At 38.4% G+C, this 16,183-nt stretch overlaps 1 protein-coding gene across 1 annotated transcript in view; it reads right to left on the minus strand.

The window, feature by feature from the left end:
- nonC (serine/threonine-protein kinase Smg1) overlaps nucleotides 1-16,183 on the minus strand; it is a 1,411,261-nt gene that overhangs the window by 445,291 nt on the left and 949,787 nt on the right. The window lies entirely within an intron of this gene.

A 16,183-nucleotide genomic window follows, 5' to 3' on the forward strand; every position in this document is an offset into this window, starting at 1 on the left:
TATTTACTTACTTATTATATACATATTTTTATAATATTTATATACATTATATATGAGCTGAATTACAAAATGCGAATTGGAATATCATCAGTTTGGCAGAAACAACAAGAAGAAATGAATCACTTATAAGTTTACCAATGAAAACAGTGAAAGGAGTGGTGTTGGCTTTCTGGTTCATAAAGATATAAAAAACAACATTTTGGAATTCAAAAGTACAGGGTTGTTAAAATTAAAATATCAAACAGGTACAATAAAGAACGTGCACATTATTTATTGGAAAAAAAAAAAAAAAAAAAAATTAGTTAAAATTTGTCACTATATGGCACTGTGGCAATACAAATCACTTGAACAGTGCTATTGTTCTATGTGTCCTCCATTTTGATCAACAACAGTTTCCATTCGAAGAACAGCATTTTCTACAGCAGAACGTAACATGTCAACTGGAATAGCCAGCACATGACATCTAATGCTGTCCTTCAGATCTGCCAGAGTTTGACATCCTTCCCGATACACCTGGTTCAAAAAACCCCACAACCAGAAGTCGCATGGGTGAAGTTCCAGTGATCGGGGTGGCCAAGATGTTTGGAAACAATGGCTGATGACCCATTTGTCTGTAAAGTGTTGCCTTAGCAATCTTTGGACACAACGGTGTATGTGGGGTGGTGCAGCATCTTGCATGAATATGGTATCCTGAAGGCACCCACATTGTTGCAGCTCTGGTATTGCAAAATTTGCCAACATTTCATAATATCGCTGTCCAGTGACGGAGCAGGTGTGGGGTCCAGTCGGTGTTACCTGTTCAACAAAATATGGTCCAATCATGAATGTGGCCATAAATCCACACTACACTGTCACTTTTGGAGAATTCAACGGGACCTCTTGGATAACTCGAGGGTTTTCTGTTGCCCAAATGCAACAGTTGTGCATATTCACTTGTACATTTAAGCAGAAGTGGGCTTCATCACTCCAAAAGGATGTTCCATGGCCCACTGTCATTCGCGCCAGAAACTGAAGTGTGTATGTGAAACAAATATCTACATCACTATGCTTTAGCTGCTGTAGCATGCATGTGCATCTTGTAAGGATATTACGGCAACAACTGACACATTGCTAGCCTTATAGTGGAATATGGCATGTCCACTTCATGAGAAACAGCTGGCACACTTGCACTACCACATGGAGATTGACTTGATGATAAATCCACTACTGCCACATCTTCAATATGAGAGGATGTCCACTCGTTTTCAACCTCTACCTGGTTGAACACCAAGATGTCCTGTCGCTTCAAATTTCACAATCATTTTGCGGACAGCACAAACATGCATAGGTCCACGCCTTATGCGCTTCGGATGCCGGAATTCTCTGACAGCCACAGCTGCATTGTTGCTGTTCTGATAGTACAGCTTCATTAATAGCACCTTTTCCTGCAACGTTGTTGCCATTGTTGCTGTAGTGCAGGCAAACATCTACTATATGATTTTGAAGAGACTACTTTGCTTTTATACAGTACAGTAGAGCTGAGTAGTGGCGCTGTGGAAATAACTTACGTTATTTGCATAATCGTAACTAAGATAATTACGCACCATATAGTGACAAATTTTGTAACTAATTTTTTTTCCCAATAAATGGCGAGCGCATTCTTTATTGTACCTGTTGTCCAAATTTCTCTTCAGTACGAGCCTTAGAACTCGCTCCAGAGCCCTCTACATAGGGATACTTTAATTTTAACAACCCTGAATATCACCAAGGATGTCAACGCTACTACTCAGGATTTCTAAGAGATACAAGCTTATAATGATTTATGCACCAATAGAGCCATGATGATGAAGAGGTTGAAGAAATGCACACTGAGTTTGAGTCTTCTAGATGAGCAGAAAACCCACTACACTATCATTATGGGGAACTTCAATGCTAAGGTTGGAAAGAGACAAAACAGCACAGAAAGGGGGAACTATAGGAAATTTTGGAATTGGTGAAAGAAATGTGTCTGTGTGTGTGTTATGGGGGTTTATCGGCGCATAAGCTGCTGTGGCTATAATGCGCCTGGTAAAAGAAAAAGAGGTGAAAGACTTGTGGAATTTGCAGAATCTCAAGGAATGTCAGTAATGAACACTTTTTCCAAGAAAAAGGTGAACAGAAAGTGGACATAGAAGAGCCCAAATGGTTTAACAACTAATGAAATTGACTTCATCCTCACTAACAGAAGATATATCGTGAATGTTGTTACTGTTCTGAACAAGGTAAATGTTGGATGTGATCACAGAATGGTAAGATGCACACTTTTTTTTTTTTTTTTTTTATGAGAACCCCAAACACGAGAAGTATTATAACCTATAGTACTTAGTACCGTGCTTGGGTTGGAGGTTGAGAAGACGAAAGAAGATATTTGTTGATACTGGACTTGAACTTCTGTAGATTGTAATTTTCAGGAAATACGTATGAAGGAAGGTTGTTCCAGAAAATGGCAGTTGAATGAATAAATGAGGAAGATGAAAAGTTGGTTCTGTGGGTTTGAAGTTGGACAGTAAATGGATGTTGGCTGGTGGCGGCACGTGTTCGGACTGTTTTGAAAGAGAGAGCGGGAATTATAGAAGCCAATTCAGAAGAACAGTGCCCATGGAAGTATCTGTAGAAGAGGCATGCAGCAGAAACAGTGCGTCTATGAGAAAGCGAGTGGAGAGACTCTGTTAGAGATGAATCATTAATTAACCTAACTGCCCTCTTCTGAATGGAATCAAGAAGCCTGAGAGAGGTTTTGGGGGCACCACCCCAGATGTGGGAACAATATTCCATGGCAGGGCGGATTTGCGATTTATACAGAGTGAGCAGCTGTTTGGGAGAAAAGTAACACCGAGAGCGAAAGAGAAAACCAAGTTTTTTAGATGCAGAGGAAGCAATATTTGTAATGTGCTTGTGCCAAGAGAGATTAGAAATCAGGGTAATCCACAAAAGAGATATATCATTTTGCCTAGAAATCGGAGTGTCACTAAAGATAAGCATAGGAGCAGAAGAATCCTTTTTGCGAGATATAAGACAAGATTGAGTTTTAGAAGGGTTGAAATCAACTAAGTTGTCTTTGCCCCACTGGAGAATTACCTGAAGATCGGCATTTAAGGAATTGGCAGCAGATTTTCGAGAACTTGAAGCTGATTGAGCTGGACAAGGTTTCTCAAAATGGAAAGTTGAATGCAATGTGCTATCATCGGCAAAACTATGGATAGGATTTCCAGTCAATGGAAGAAGGTCATTGATATACAAGAGGAAAAGAGTGGGGGAAATAACTGAACCTTGGGGGACACCGGCATTAGTGGAGAAGTTAGAAGACAGAGAGCCATCTACCATCACCCTCAGTGAGCGATCAGAGAGAAAACTGGATAACCAATTACTAAAAACAGTTGGCAAACCATAAGATGGAAGCTTGTTTAGAAGACCTTTATGCCAAACACGATCAAAAGCCTTTGAGATGTCAAGAGCAACTACTTGTGTTTCACTGAACCTTTCCATTGAATTAGTCCATAAATGGGTAACATAAGCCAGAATATCACCAGTGGATCGACACTGACGGAATCCATACTGGCGATCGTTGATCAGACAGAAGGTTTCTAGGTAGTTTAAGAGTTGGCGGTTAATTGATTTCTCCATTACTTTAGAAAGAGTAGAAGTAATTACAATGGGACGATAATTGGATGGGAGGGATTTGTCACCCTTTTTAGGAACTGGCTGGATATGAGCAAATTTCCAAGCAGAAGGAAAAACACCTTTGGAATAAGAAAGTGAAAAAAGGTGGCAAAGAATAGGAGTAAGTTCAGGAGCACAGGTTTTGAGAACAAGTGGAGAAATACCATCAGGACCTGGAGCTTTCTTAGCATCAAGATTCATCAAAATCCTTCTGATATCCTTTTGACGGAAGACCACAGGAGGCATTGAATGGAGCGTGTTAGGAATGGTGGAAGGTTTACCAAGATCATTAATACATGAGCTCAAAGAAAAACGGGATGCTAGCAGGTCAGCTTTATCCTTGGCTGAAGTGACAACAGAACTATCTGGTTTGGACAGATGTGGGAGCAGAGATGGGCAAAAGTTGCGGCCAATAGCTTTGGCAAGAGACCAGAATGCTCGGCTACCATTAGGGCAAGAAGCAAGTTTTCTACTCTTAGCCTGTTCAAACTCTAGTTTGGACTGATTAATAACTGCTTTACAATTGTTGCGAGCTTTGGTGTAGGCAGAAAATGAAACTGAAGAATTAGAGACAAGCCAATTACGATATGCAACGTTCTTCTCTTGGACAGCCTTAGCACATTTATAGGAAAACCAAGGTTTAGATAAAGGACGAGATTTTAAAGTGGAGTGTGGGATAAAGGATTCCATTCCTGCAAGAATAATTTCACTGACACGATCTGAGCAAACGTTGACATCAGAAGTTTTGAAACAGTAATCAGACCAAGGAAAAGAAGAAAAGAAGTCTCGCAGGTCATCCCATTTTGCATTCTTGTAATGCCAAACAATACGAGGTTGGGAATAGCCATAAGATAAAGGTTCCATTGGAGAAGAGACAATCACCAAGTTGTGATCTGAAGTGCCTAAAGGACCTCTCACTTCAACCTTGTACTTAGAAGGGTTGTTTGTGAGAAAAAGATCAAGCGTATTGGCTGTATGATTAGGATTGTCCGGTATTCTTGTAGGTAAATGAACAATCTGTGCTAGGTCATTAGTAATTGCAAAAGCCTCAGCATCTCGACCTGCTGGGTCGGTGTGACTAGAAAACGGAAGCCAGCTGGAGTTGTGAACGTTAAAATCACCAAGGAAAATTACCTCACTGTTAGGAAAGTTGGACTGGAGAAAGTCAAGTTGCAAAGAGAGGAAGTCAAAGAGCTCCAAGTGATTAGTGGAGTTGGGAGAACGGTAGAGACAACAGATGAATTTTACACAATGAGGTAGAGAGATTTTAAGCCAGAGAAGATCAAAGAGAGGAGATTCCAAATTGCCAAGTCTCTGACAGGGAATATCAGAACAGACATATGCACAAGTACCACCTTTGAGGCGAAAGGAATCATACAGCAAATAATTTGGACATCTGAGATGAGCAGTAGTTGAATCAACTGATAACTGAGATTCAGTCAGAAAAAGTACATGGGGTTTGGAAGACTGCAAGTGGAAATGGACATCGTTGAGATTAGAATTGAGACCACGTATATTTGTGAAATGAATTAGGAAGTCCTTGGGAGGTTTAGATCTTTTCGCAGATAAGCTTGCTCTATTATTTTTACAATTCATGGTGTATTCAATAGTAAGAAAATGTGGGTGGGACATGCTGTATGAAGTAATGGAATTTTTGGATATGGCGTACATGTGGTAAGAATATACCCAGATCCTTGACATAACGTGGCCTCGACAATGCTCCCCGCATACACACTACTCGGACTCCCTCCAGTCACTATCTGGCAGAGTAGAGGTAGCAAGATTATACACTAGCTGATCCGGAAGCTTCCTAGAGAGTTACCAATAGGTTCAGTCCGGTGTACTAACTAGCGGCCGGCCTGCGAACACCGTTTTAGAGCTGTACCCTCGAAATATAAGGAATATTGGATCTCACCACGACATTCATCATAACCTCAAAAATCATCAATCATACTGCATGATGGAAGAGATAGGGAAGGGTTGGCCGGAACTTAGCTCTAGAGACTAAACATGGGTTCCACCACTTCAAGCCTCCAATAAGCAAAGTGGTGGTATTTCACCGGTTGATGAGAGTCATCTACCACCTAGTACTGCCTGGTAACATAGAGGGGCAGCGTTCCTCCATGTGGCGTGGGCGCTACACCTCGACCCCTGCTTACGTTGGTTCACGCCTGGGTGGTCACCCACCATGTACTTGTGCATGAAGGTTATACCCAGGATTACTAACAGTCCCACCATCGTGAAGGTGCAAGCAGAGAATTTGGCTGTCATAGACCGTCCGGACTTCGCCGAAATTGGGTCCACTTTGACTTGAGTGTCACCCGAATATCAGTTCCATCAGCGTTTTAGACTCCCAGGTAGCAAGAACAGCTTGTCTGGCATATCTGAGAGAATGTCTGTGACAACCTCAAGGACCAAGGACACTTGATATAGATGTAAGAAAAGAAAGGAAAAAACTGACTTGAGTAAATAACACGAAGGTATTTGAGATAACAGAAGAAGAGAAAAGCAGTATGTATTGGAACTTAAGAACAAGTTTGAACTCTTGCAACCTGCTAAGGCCAAGATATAGATGAGGAATATTACAACTTTTTGAAAGTGATAAAGCCCAAGAAACGTATAGGTAAAAAAAAAAAAATCCAAAAAAGAAAGAATTAGTCAAGAAACTTGTCACGATGAACTGAAGACGACAAATGAAAAGCAAGGTAAACCCTGACAAGGAGAAAATTGAGTATACTGAGTTATGCAAAGCCATTAGAAAGAGACCCAGAGAGGACATAAGATTTAACACAAGAAAAGTAGAACAAGCATTAAGGGAAAACAAGACTTAAATCAGTAGCCATGAGCAGTAATACAGAAAGACAAATGATACTGAAACTGAAGAATAGCTGTTATTGTTATTTGGTTTTTAGGAGCATTAGCAACTAAGGCCATATTGCTCCGGGAATATGCGGTGGTCATTCCCTGACCTTTCCGCATCCTCCGTATTTGGTGGTGATGGGCTCGTTTGTTATGTTTGTTATTTGGTTTTTAGGAGCATTAGCAACCAAGGCCATATTGCTCCGGGATATGCGGTGGTAATTCCCTGACCTTTCCGCATCCTCTGTATTTGGTGGTGACGGGCTCGAACCCCGGTCTAATCAAGAAGCGTGTGCTACGCACTGCTGCTCCTTCCCACCTGGCTACGGAGGCGCCGGTGATGGGCTCAAACCCCGGTCTAATCAACAAGCGTGTGCTACGCACTGCTGCTCCTTCCCACCTGGCTACGGAGGCACCTGAAGAATAGCGATGGTGTACTTATAAATAGCAGAGAAGGCACAATTCAAATAGTAGAAGACTACTATAGAGAATTATACAAGGAACAAGGGAATGATGCCAGCAGTGGGGAAGATGGATCACAAATTAGTAACACATATGACATATCTGATGAGATAGAACATGCATTGAAGAAAAATGAAGAATCAGAAAGCCCCGGGGGAAGATAAACTTACTGTAAAGCTGTTAAAATTGAGAGGAAGAGACATGACACAAAAACTGGCAAAACTCTTCACAAAATGCATTAGAAAACATGTGACGCCTAAGGAGTGGAATAATGCAATCATAGTTTTGCTACATAAGAAAGGAGAGAAATTAAAAATTGGAAATTATAGACCAATTAGCTTGTTATCCCACATCTACAAATTGTTCACAAGGGTCATTGCTAACAGATTAGAAAGAATACTTGATGAGAATCAACCGAAAGAGCAAGCTGGCTTTAGGACAAGATTCTCAACTATGGATTACCTTTACGTAATATCAGGAAAGACAAGGCATAGATACTCCATATATTAAGATTTTGAAGAAAATATGAGAATGCTACCTCCCTTTTGTACCCTTCACTAAACTGGTTGTGCTGCTCTACACCAGTTCTAGCAGTAGCTTGCCATCATTACTGTCATTAGCTCATCTGACATTCATTTAAGTGTACACCTTAAGCAGTATTTCTTAGCGGCACGAAAAGTCTAGTATCCTCTATGATTACTTCCTTGAATGCTTCCCATTTAGAATTTGCTGCTGGTAACATCATTAGTGGATCCCACTGTAATTACCCTTACAAAAGCAAATGCCTTTCCCTCTACCCTTGGCAGTAACTACACCTTTCATTAAATTCCACATTTGTACACTGATCGCCACCACCCAGTGGGTCATTTACCTGCAGATTCTTAATGCATGAAGAATCACTGGAAGTAATGCACTTGATAACTAGATCAAGTGCATTACTTCCTCTTGTTGCCTCTCTAACATAGTACTGTACAAAATAGCAATTGAAGAAATCTACAAAAATCTTGCTGATGTGTGTGTGTGACCAACCCACAAATTCCAGTCAACATCTTGAAAGTTAAAATATCACATTATAAGATATTTGATTTACTGGTTCACTCTATTTCTCTACATAGCTTTTTGGTAAACTCATCACAGTCATTAGGCCTATAGTATATTCCTACTATCAATTTTGCTTTCCCAATGCTTATATCATGCCAAACTGACTCAACATTGCACTGGTCACCCATGTTGATTCAATGCATTGTCTTAGATTTAATATGTTTTTTAACTAAGAGCATAATCCCTCCACCTCTCTTGCCCTGTCTGTCCATCCTTTTTGCATACATTTTACTCCTCATATTCAAATTCAGCATCGCTTATGTCTGAGAGACACCATGTCTCCACTACCCCATACAATATCTGCATTTCATGGCTTAATCAGTTAAATGAATATTAATGTATTTATCCAGTAAATCATATATTTATTTAACTATAAATACATAGGAGCTTTCGAAACGTTCGTGTTTCTTTATCAACTAAAATTTTGAACATAATGTATACAAGCCTTGAATGGGTTCAGCACGCTGAATTCTGATGGGATCCTTCCACTTGTTCAGATTACGAACCTAAGGGGGCATAAATTCAAATTAAGAAAAGACAGATGTAGATTAGATGTGCGGAAATTTGCCTTTAGCCAGCGGGTGGTTAATTGCTGGAACAAACTTCCATCTGTCATTGTGGAAGTTGATAGGTTGAATAAATTTAAGGAGGAACTGGACAGGCATTTGGAGGGAATGGTGTGATTTTTTTTTTTTTTTTTGGCTGATGCTGCATAAGCTCATACATTTGCTTTCTTGCATCACATGCCACTACTACTACAGTTATGCATGCAATGAGCGAGCAAAGGCACGTTATTCATTAAACTGGTTTCTATTGTTGCCGCACGGACTTGTGCTGTTTTACTCCAGCGTTTGTCGAGACTTAAAATGGTTGTCTCTAAGATGTGGGTGCAATCAGTACTTCAAATTCATCAAATTTATTTAAAATGCTCCTAGTATTATTATACATGCACTTTTTCTTACTCTTAATTACCCTGATACAGCCCAAATATTTACTTATTCGATGATGACCCACAGAGCAGAGCTCGAAATCCAGGAATACCTTAATTATTTTCAGGCTGCTGTATGTTCCAATAGAAGAGAGCAAGAATCACTTTCACCTCTGCCTGTGGCTCTAGTTAATCTATTAGTCTGTGTATCCTCCAGCTAGCAGTTTTCAACCCCCCAATCACTGCTTCAATAGCATAAGAAAATATTCTTGCACCCCTTCCACCATTTAAGTATATCCCATCCCTGTAAAAACAGTCTCTCCTGTTAACAAGCACAGACCATGTTGGCAAAAAATATATCTCATGAGCCTTTCACATTCTCTCAAGGGCAGAACTGACTGATAAGGCTCACAATGTGCACTCCCTCCTAGTGTCTGGGCAGAATCACAGATGCTTTCAAATTCAACTCTAACTCAGGACTTTTTCCCAACATTGTCCTGTACTTGATAAGTAAGTCCTCAGAAGTCCTACTCTTAGTGTCAACTTGTATACAATATCCCCTTTTGCACTTATAATATCACTTAAAGTGATTTAATTTTGAAATTTAATACTCTTCTTGATGTTGTATACAAGAAAATGAATGCTACTAATACTTTTATGGTTATATTTTATGTTTGTGAGGTTTTGTTTCTATTTTTAAGCAGAACTAATAAAAATTTTGTCAGTGCAAATGACATAAAAAAAAAGAAAAACAAGATTTTTAAATTTTGTCACTAATGGGGGCTTAGTTTGGTTTTTTTTTTTTTTTTTTTTTAAGGAGCATTAGCAACTAAAGCCATATTGCTCCGGGATATGCAGTGGCCATTCCCTGACCTTTCTGCATCCTCCGTATTTGGTGGTCATGGGCTTGAACCCCGGTCTAATCAAGAAGCATGTGCTACGCACTGCTGCTCCTGCCCACCTGGCACTAATGGGGGCATGCCTACTGCTCAGTTAATATCCTCACTGACATAATTTCCAAGAACATAGAAGAAGAATGTTTTGCCTGTAACAACCCTAATTGTTATATTCCCAAAAAATTATCTTACACCACACAGACTCAATATTCATTGGAATCTGACCTGACTCAGGGTCAATGAAGACAGCTTCTGATAAGCCTTCTTATCACAATCCTTCGTATCTTTCCCGAGATAAAATTCTTAGAGTGAAATTGCACAAGAGACCTTACAAGATTCAAGTATATCAAATGTTGAACATGCTGTATTCATATATATATTTTACAGACATGGGAGTTAAGATTAGCATGAGCTGAGTGCAACTGTCTGATGTTGTAGGGAGATATGACATTCTTCCCCCACTGGAGAAAAGGTATATCATGGGAGGCAGAAACATACATCCAAGGTGGAACAGGTGCAGCTGTGTTCTGAAAAATATCAACTAAATTGATATTCCAACCGTGAATAAGATCTTTGATTCTGAGTGAGGCAGGTCGATTTTCATGTGGCTTATTCTCATAGAAAGAATCCACCAAGTGTGATAAAGATACTCCCAACTGGGGTGCGGTGGAAGACTCTGCATCTTAGAAGTGTAGAAAAGCAATAATGTTTTCTACCGAAGATGTAATGGAGGATTGTGGGCGTCAATATAAAGACTGTGCATTGGGGAAGTCCTGAATGCTCCCAGCATAGTCCTCAGAGCATTGTGCTTGATGACATTTAGCCATTCTAATGTACTTTTCCTAGCTGAATCATATATGGGATAACCATAATCGTGAACGGATCAAAGACTTGTAGAAGTGAAGTAAGGAGTACCGATCAGCTCTCCATGACATAGATCAGACTGACCGAAGCATGTTCAACTGTTTTAGACAAGTAGTTCGTAGATATATGATATGAGCTTGGAAGTTAAGTTTACTATCTAATATCAGGCCCAGAAATTTGATGCTGTTTACTACTGGCATCAGACTATTGTTTAGCTGTAGTTCAGGATGGGGTGGACGTTGGAGAGGAAATTGCTTACAAAAGTGAGTGGTGGTAGACTTCTGTTCAGCTAGTTGATATCCGTTGCGTGACATCCGGGATTCAACTCTGTTAACGGCAAGTTGGAGTTGACGTTCAATCATGTTCATGCTTTGTGACTGGCAGGAGATGGCGAGGTCATCTGCATACGTATGCCTCCATAGTTTTGGGGATATCTCTGGTTATGCTGTTGACTCAAATTGCAAATAACATTGCACCGAGTATAGATCCCTGTGGTACTCTTCCTTCCTGAATATGGGATGTAGACAGTGCGTTCTGATAGCGGACCTGAAAAGAGTGGTGGCATAGGAAATTCAGAATTATCTGAGAGAGATGACCCCTTAGTCCTAGATGATAAAGGTCCATAATAATACCATATCATCAGGTAGTATCAAATGCCTTTTCAACATCTTTACAACGTCTGGTCATAGTCAATGACCATGACCAGATGTTGCTTCATGAAAAATGCATTGCGAATATTCGATTCAGCTTTGATAAGGATATCAAGAGTAGATCTGTTCTTACGAAAGCCACTCTGATGATCTGTTAAAAGGTTCTCTGCTTCTAAGATCCAGGTAAGCCTCGTATGTACCATTCTTTCAAAAATTTTCCCCATGCAAATTCTTTCAAAAATTTTCCCCATGCAGCTTGTGAGAGATATTAGCCTATAATTTTTAACCAAAGAAGGGTCTCTGCCTGGTTTTGGTAAGGCAAGTATGAAAGAATGACACCAGGAAAGTGGATAAGCATTTTCTGAAAAGATCCGGTTATAGAAGATCAGTAGAATGCGTAAGTCCTCTTCAAGTAATTGCTTTAGCATGATGTAATGTATGTCATCTGGGGCGGCAGCACTATTTGAGGATTTATTTAAGGATTCCTTGAGTTCTTTTAAATTAAATAGTTTGTATGGAAGTGAGAGCTGTGTGGAGAAGTTAATTTTGCAGTGTTCTGCATCTGTCTTGATGCACTGAAATGAGCTGGAGTAGGAAGCAGAAGCAGATATTGTAGAGAATGATTCTGCTAGTGCATTGGTGATTTCCTTATGCAGATAGATCTTTCCCATTCCAACAAATTATTGGAGGGGGTGACTCAGAAAATTTTCCACTTGGCACTTTTATTCTTCTCCAAATGAATTGGGGTCAGTCTTTGGTGATAGTTGAGACAAATGAGATCCAGGAGGCACGTTTGGCTTTTCGCCAAATCTGCATTGCTTTGGCTTTAAGTATTTTGTATTCGATTAGATTACTGGTAGTAGGAAACTTACAGAATTTGTTCCAAGCATGGTTTTTCTCAAGCTTGGTATGAGAGCAATCTGTATTCCACCAGTTGTTATGGTGAGAGCACTTGTGAGGTCGTAACTTCGGAATTGAATATTTTGCTGCTGTTAGTATTTGATTGGTAATGTAGGTAGTCACGTCTTGAACAGGACGTTGCCGAACATAACTCCTGTCTAACTGGACCTGGGTGGAGTAGCTCTCCCAGTTTGCTTTATTGAACTTCCAGGAGAATCGGTGCTTAAGAGTTGCAGTTACCTGTGTTTGTAAGGAGTAAATGATTGTAAAGTGATCACTGTGTAGAGGATTGTTTATCAGTGACCATGTCATGTTTGGAAGAACTGATGGTGAGCAGACTGACAAGTCTATTGCAGAAGTAGATCCTGTAGGTAGGTGAATATAAGTGGGAGATCCAGAGTTTAGTATAGTTAGGTTGTTATTATTCGTGTATGTTTTGATTAATTTGCTTTTGTGTCAATCGCAGGCGACCCCCATAATGGATGGTGGCCATTGAAGTCACCAAAAAGGCAGATTGGAGATGGTAGTTGCATAACCAGATTATCAAGTTCTGTATTTGAAAATGGATGAAAAGGGGAAATATATATAAATCAGGGTTATTGATATACCGACTGAAATACGTGCTGCCACAGCTTCTAGAATAGTTTGTAACTGAATTTGCCTGGACGATATGTTTGATTTTACAAGCACAGCTACTCCTCCACGAGCAGGAGACTCTGAGATCCTGTCTTTTCTATACATTGTATAGTTTGTAAATTTTGGTGAAGCTTGAGATGGTAAGAAAATTTCCTGTAGACATACTCATTCAGATTGTATTGAATTAGTAAATCTCTTAGATCATCAGAATTGCTTCTAAGTCCTCTGCAGTTCCATTGTATGATATTAGACATTATTTAAGTTTAGTTGTGGCGGATTGGTCTGACTGTTTTTTTGAAGTGGAGCATTTCGGTCTGTCTTTTGATTATGCCCATCAATAGCAACTACCATAGCAGAAATGATGTGCCCACTTTTCTTTTGATCTCCAATTCAAAACTAGGTTCCATTTGCATGCCAAAATTTGGTAGCAACATGTCTGGAGATGCTGTAACCATCTACAACCATCATTTGGTTGGCACAGAAAATTGCTAAAAAAATAATAATAATAAATAAATATACAGTAGAACCCGGATAAGAAGTTTTCCAAGGGACCGGTGGTATAGAACTTCTTACGAGGGAAAATGACTGAAGAGTACGAAATATTAACTATACAAATAAAAAGATACACATACATGTGAATGATCATGTGAATTGTAAGAAAACTATCAATAATAAAAATTACCATTTAATGTAAAACAATATTTATTATTTATGATTTAATAAGATTTCAAAATCATAACAAGGATGCAATGGGAAGAAAGGTAATGAGAATGATAAAAATCAATTTCAATAATTTAGAAGTAGTAAAAAAGAAAAAAAAAAAAAAAAAAAAAAAAACTGCATATAATTTTTTCAATCAGGTATCCACAGAAGACTGCTCAAAATATTTCGGGGAGAGCTTCATACGGAATAAATCAATTTCCCTAATAAATCAACACTGACTTAGAAACATTGGGCACACTATGAATGAATTGCTGCAGTGAACAGAAGCCAATCATTATATCTTGGAATGTTGGTACATCAGTCATGTTTTGATCTTCATTGCCAATATCTTCAATACTTTGCAATTCACATGCAATAACATCAATGCCTACATCAACATAATCATAAAAATTTACTATAAATCCCAAACTACTCTGTAGGAAATTCCATTCGTCAAAAGGAATCCCTCCCTGTTCACCACTTTCAACAGTATCAACGTTTTTTTCTATATCATTATAGAACCCAGCCTTTTTAAAGGAATTAATTATAACAGTAGGGCTCAGTGTATCTTAAATAATGCATTGCATCTAACAAAGAAATTCTGAACTTTTCAGTTATTCCATTCAGTTTTACAAGGTTAAGCAATTTCTGTACAAGGTACTCACAGAAATGCAGCTTTAAAACTTTGTCCATCCCTGATCCATTGTTTGCACAACCGACGTGCAATTCCCAGGGAAGAACTCCACACGGACATTGTTTAAGTGATTGTTTTTCAGATGAGCAGGGCAGTTATCGACAAATAAGAGAGTTTTTCTATTCTCTCCTGTCCTAGAGCTCTTAAATACTCATCAAAAAGTGCACAGGTCATCCATTCTGTTTTATTGTTCCAGTATTTACATGGAAGTGTTTTCACATTCTTGAAATAGAATGGTTTCTTGGGTTTTCCTAGCAATGGTAGTTTCTCTGAGCCATCCATATTAGCCTCCACTAGCACTGTAATTCTCTCCTTACTCAGTTTACCACCATGACAATTCTCTTCTTTGAAGGCATAAGTCTTATTAGGAAGTAGGTTATAAAAGAGTCCTAATTCGTAAACATTAAAAATACCACACTTTCTATATTGTTTGATCAAAACATGTAGTTTCCTTTTTCTCCACTCATCAACTAGTAACATATTAACACTAGAAGATTCTCCTCAAATTATTTTGTAACCTAAACCATATTTATTCTTAAATCTATCAATACACTCATTTCAAGGAATGAAATTCACTCCAAGCCTATCAGCAATTTCGATGCCCTTCTCTCTCAAAACAAATTGCCATTAACTGGAACATTTTCAGCAGATATCTGCTTGAACCAAACAACTAATTCCTTCTACACATCTCCATATTTTCCAGTTCATTTCCTTTGAACTTTACATGAAACATTAAGGGGGTTTGAGTTCAATACTTCTTTTTGTAACATAATTCCATTTATTATAGAAACTGTCATACTAAGTTTTTTGGCCACCTCAACTTGTGTGCAAAGTGGGATTTGATCCCACCATTTTTATAACATTAAGTTTTTCTTTTAATGTCACAGACTTTCTTTTTATTCCTTTGGAGTTCATCCTTTCAAATTAGAAAATTATAATATAGTATAATTAACAATTAATATTTGTAGTGTTAAAATAAAACTGCCAAGGAGGGATGAATAATTAGAGCCAATAAGGTAGATGGACAATATGGTTATTATTTAATTAAACACTAATTGTAACCTTCAGAAATTACCAAAAATACTAATGGTAACCTTCAAAAATAAAATTAATAAAGCAGTATTATAAGTTCAACTTTCAACATACCTTAAAATACGTTTTCCCACATAATACACCGTATATTCTTTATCACAAACTTTTTATGTGGGAAAACGTTTTACCCGGGAAACTTCTTATGCAGGAAAATAATACAATACAATGTATAGAGTTAAAATTGGGTCTTAAGAAACCAAACCTAGTATAGGGGAAAATTTCTTATGCAGGAATTTCTTATTTGGGTTCTACTGTATATACACTAAAAAGGCCTCTGTGGTCAGGAAATCTATCCATAATTGATGCCACCAACTCTGACCAATTATAACTTTATAAAATTACAAATAAAATACATAAAATAGACTGTAAAATATAATATAATTTAAAATACAATAATTCATATGAATATATTAAAAATATAAATAATAAAAATATTATACATTAAAAGCCTAAACTGAAACATTCAGTTTTATAACTTGAATAGAGATAAGGGTTGTAGGATTAATGTAATGTTTGAGACCGTTATCCTGGATAGGGATGAGCGTTTTAAGGTCGTACAGCCCTGAGCCTGCTGGGAAGGCTTAGTACTTTATAATGAATTGTTGTTGCAGCACTACTATGTTGAGGAAGGCAGCAGATGCTGCCGAAAGCTTCAGTTTTACAGTAGTACGGTTTTAACGCTTTTAATGTATAATATTTTTATTTATATTTTTAATATATT

This window comes from Mastigoproctus giganteus, chromosome 7 (genome assembly GCF_048544385.1).
Source record: "Mastigoproctus giganteus isolate SK-2022 chromosome 7, ASM4854438v1, whole genome shotgun sequence".
Classification (NCBI taxonomy): Eukaryota; Metazoa; Arthropoda; class Arachnida; order Uropygi; family Thelyphonidae; genus Mastigoproctus; species Mastigoproctus giganteus.